This window comes from Epinephelus fuscoguttatus, linkage group LG13 (assembly GCF_011397635.1).
Source record: "Epinephelus fuscoguttatus linkage group LG13, E.fuscoguttatus.final_Chr_v1".
In the NCBI taxonomy this organism is placed as follows: domain Eukaryota; kingdom Metazoa; phylum Chordata; class Actinopteri; order Perciformes; family Serranidae; genus Epinephelus; species Epinephelus fuscoguttatus.
In genome coordinates this window covers 3,098,928-3,103,423 of record NC_064764.1, presented here as the reverse complement: position 1 = coordinate 3,103,423, position 4,496 = coordinate 3,098,928, and the positions used below count along the sequence as shown (strand labels likewise).

General features: G+C 46.0%; 1 pseudogene; it reads right to left on the bottom strand.

Annotated features, from left to right (window-relative positions):
- Positions 1 to 2,128: 2,128 nt before the first annotated feature.
- On the bottom strand, positions 2,129 to 4,203 carry LOC125900276 (uncharacterized; annotated as a pseudogene).
- Positions 4,204 to 4,496: the final 293 nt, after the last annotated feature.

The following is a 4,496-nucleotide window of genomic DNA, read 5'->3' as shown; positions in this document are numbered from 1 at the left end:
ATAGGAAAAAAACACTGCCATAGTGAGGAATGTATCATATTGTAGGCTACTGAGAAAAATAACTGAAGTAACAACACTCTTATTAGATGAGCTCCACACAGTTATCTGAAAATACCACATTCCCTCAGTTTAGATGTAAAAAAAAGTCTGCTGTATTGTTTTACATCAAACAGCAACAGAAAAGTAAATATTACTCACTTCTGTGGCTTTGTGTGGGTGAACATGAAATGATGCAGCACCTTTTCTGAAAAACAAAGAATCATTCCAACAATTGTTTTTGACAACTGTCATCAACAATGAAATGAACAGGACCTGCATGCAAAAAATAGCTTACAAACACTGACCTTAACCACAGAACGTTAATAACACACACACACACACACACTAAATGTTGAACTGTAACATCACTCTGTTTAGCTGGGAGAATACTACACATTACGTTACAGTTAACCACCGAGTTATTGCAGTTGTGCTAACCACACACCACACACTAAAACATTAACTTACACATGGTAATGTTAACTTCAGCTAAAGTTACAATAATGTTACAAGGTTAACGATGTAATACTTGCCAAATGTGGGCATGTATGCAATTAACTAACATTACTAAAATGACTTTAATACTAAACTCTAAAGTTTACCTCAAATTATGGAAGCTAACTTTGTTAGCTGCGATTTAGCATGGCAAGCCAGGTGCAGCTTTCCGTCTGGTGGCCGGTGTGGGTAGGCGTGCGTAGTGTCCTCTGTACGGGGTCCATTTAACACAAGGCTTCAAAACAGCAGTCAACAAACCAATAGGTGACGTCACAGTTGTAAGGTCCATTGTTTTTTTACAGTCTATGCATCCGACACTGTCGTGACTTGAAATTTCATGTTTTCCCTGCTGATAATCAATAAATAAATAAGCTTTTTATTATGAGACTGATTTTTCTGGGGCCGTTTTTTTCTGAGACCATTTATCCTGAGACCTGAGGCTATTTAGTCAAAAACTTTTTTTCTGAGGCCATTTAGTCTTAGACCTGAGGCTGTTTAGTCTAAGACTTTTTTCTGAGGCTGTTTAGTCTGAGACCTTTTTTCTGAGGCAGTTTAGTCTGAGACCTTTTTTCTGATTTTCTGAAACTTTTTGGTCTGAAACCTTTTGTTCTGAGGCTGTTTTGTTTCAGACTTGAGGCCATTTAGTCTGAGACTTTTTTTTCTGAGGCCGTTTAGTCTGAGACCTTTTTTCTGAGGCAGTTTAGTCTGAGACCTTTTTTTCTGAGGCCGTTTAGGCTAAGACCTGAGTCTGTTTAGTCTGAGACTTTTTCTGAGGCAGTTTAGTCTGAGACCTTTTTTTCTGAGGCCGTTTAGTCTGAGACCTTTTTTCTGAGGCAGTTTAGTCTGAGACCTTTTTTTCTGAGGCCATTTAGGCTAAGACCTGAGTCTGTTTAGTCTGAGACTTTTTTTTATGAGGCCATTTAGTCTGAAACCTTTTTTTCTGAGGCTGTTTAGTCTCAGACCTTTTTTCCGCCTGAGACTGTTTCAGCTGAAGTCTGACAGAGGTTTTCCTGAGACATGCTGGAGGTTTTCCTGAGACCTGATCCTTTTTCATATAAAGTCTGACACCTAACTCTGACACCTGAGGATCTCCTAAAATGGACACCGTACTGTTGGGTAATGTTAGCCGTGTGATGTATAGTTAGCCCTGTCACCGTGTGTGTGTGTGACTCTGTCTCAAGCACACAGCTCCAGTCTTGCAGCAGTAGTCTCATGATAAATACAGAGCGAGAGAGGGGCTGAGCGAATCAATACGCTGCATGCAGGAGATTTTACCCTATTCAAAAAGTTAAATGTGCAGTGAAGTTGCAGTGATTTGACAAAATTGCAAGGCTGTGCAGAGTTCATGGGTACTGGCTGAATTGCATTCATTGTTGCGATTGTGTCGAATGTCAGAAAGACTACAACTTTACAACACTTTAAGTCCCCCTGTTTGACATTAATAAGCAGTGCATAAATACTTTAAGGACTGTTTGTAGGATTTAGGGGCATCTGTTGGCAGAAATGTGGTTGAAAGATACATCTTGTGGATGCGCTGGTACACATCATCAGTGATGTAACCTGGGGTCATTGGGTGTTTCGGGTCTTTCAAACATCAGACACCCTCGCTCAGGCGACCTGACTGGGGTTGATCAGACCCCAGCCTGTGTCCCAGCAGCGTTTGCCCACAGATCTGCCCTCTTTATCCATAGCCACCTTGTTGCTTTTTCTGCAGCTTCAGTTGCGGATCTGATAGCCTTCTTCTTTGCCTCTCCGGTGAGGCCAAGCAGTGTGTACACTTTGCAGAGTGACCGCCCAGCAAATCCTCGGCAGCCCACCTCCAGAGGTTCACAGTGCATTCTCCAGCCTTGCCTCTTGCAATCATCCACCAGCTCCTGGTACTTGGCACGCTTCCTCTCGTTGGCCTCGTCCATGTGCTCTTCCCAGGGCACTGCTTGGTGGAATCAGACACGATGATCATATCTGGTCGAAGCTGCGTTGGTGTTTTCCTGGCTGGGAACTTCAGCTGTTTGTCAAGGTCCACTTCCAGTCTGCAGTCAGTGGCGGAGGTGAGGAGGCCTGACTTTGCCCGTGGTTGTATGTTGGGCTTCTCTCGGGCTCTGTGGAACGCGATGGTCTTTGGCTTATGGTGGCCCTTGATGGTGTTGATGGCCGTGGCTATGCTGTCAGCAACTGCCCTAAGCACCTGGTCATGGCACCAGTGACAGCGCCCATCTGCAAGCGCTTTTGGGCAGCTGCTGAGGAGGTGTTCCAGGGATCCCCGTCCTGAACATTGAGAACAGGATGGTGTGTCAGTTTTGCCCCAGACATGGAGGTTGGCTGGACTTGGAAGGATGTCATAAACAGCCCAGACTAAGAACCTGATGCACTGGAAGTCTGCTTTCCAGACGCTGGACCAGGTTATCTTGCGTTGCAGAACATTCTCCCATTTAGTCCATGCTCCTTGTTGCCCCATTCCCACCATCCTGCTGGCTCGTACTTCCTCCATGCCTGCCTGCACTTTCTCCTGAACGAGATGTTGCTGCTGGGAGGTAGCCAATGCCTGCACGCCCTGTGGCTATGAGCCCCACCAGAGCCTTCTGCCTCAGCCTTGACTCAGCCACCTCCAGCGCTTTGTCTGCCCTCCATTTCCAGTCTGTTCGCACCTGGATACCAAGGGATGCCACCTTTGGATCTCCGGATTCCCTGTATTGCAATGCTTCCCGTGTTCTGGACACCATGAACTCTTCAGCAAGGCCGCTGATTGGGAGCTGCAGGATGTTGCTCGTGCCAAACAGGGCGGAGATTCTCAGACTGCGTGGGAGACCGAGCCATCTGCGCAGGTAGCTGCTGGTCTTTCTCTCCATGGCCTCTACTGTTGTAATGGGTACTGTATACATCAGCAGAGGCCACAGGATCCTGGGCAAGATGGAGTGCTGGTAAATCCAGGCCTTGAACCTCCCTGGCAGGCCTGATTTGTCAACCTGACTCAGCCAGTCCTCAAGCTCCTTGCTGGTTTTCTGGATTGAAGCAGAATCTTTGAGGCTGCAGTCAAAGTACTTCCCGAGGCTCTTAACTGGCTGTTCCGTGATGGATGGGATGGTGGCTCCAGACAGTGAGAAGCGGAACTTGTCCACTACTTTTCCCCTCTTGAGCACTAGAGACCTTGATTTTACCGGCTTAAAGCTCATCCTTGCCCAGGTGATGAGCTTCTCTAGGCCTTGGAGGATCCATCTATTGCCCGGGACGGACGTGGTGGTGACAGTCAGGTCGTCCATAAAGGCTCTTACTGGGGGCTGGCGTACTCCTGTTTTCGTCAAGGGACCCCTTCACTCCATCTCTGCTGACTTGACTATCATGTTCATGGCGAGAGCGAAAAGGATGACTGAGATGGTGCAGCCTGTTATTATGCCTTTCTCCAGCCTGCGCCAGTCAGATGTGCCTGACCCAGCAGTGATTGCGAGCTCAACAAGCTTGTGAGGTATGGAGCCGTACACATTGGCGAGGTCCAGCCATAGTACGGTCAGGTCTCCTTTTCCTGTAATGTATGGAATGTAATATTCATAATAACTGAGATGTTTTCATTAGTTTATAATCACCTGAAAATAACAATCTTTGTGTTTTTGTTACCTTAGAACAAGTGGTTTATATCTAGATACGGAGTAGGTACTCTTCCATGGAGTTCGCCATGTTGTTTCTACAGTAGCCCAGAATAGACAAATCTAATTATAGCTCTCGACAGTCGTTTTTGTGCCAGCCACCGTAGTTCTTCTACCCGCTTGGCACATGGGAGAAGTTTTAGTTCTATAACCTCACTGCTAAATGCCACACCTACACACTGGACCTTTAATAAAGGGTTTTCTTAACTTACTCTGTGGTATCCACATGTCATGGCTGATGTATATACAGTAGCCATATACTCATATTTTGAGTTTAGTAGGTCTGCCATAATCTTGAGTTTCCAATCTAACAGTAAAAAAGGC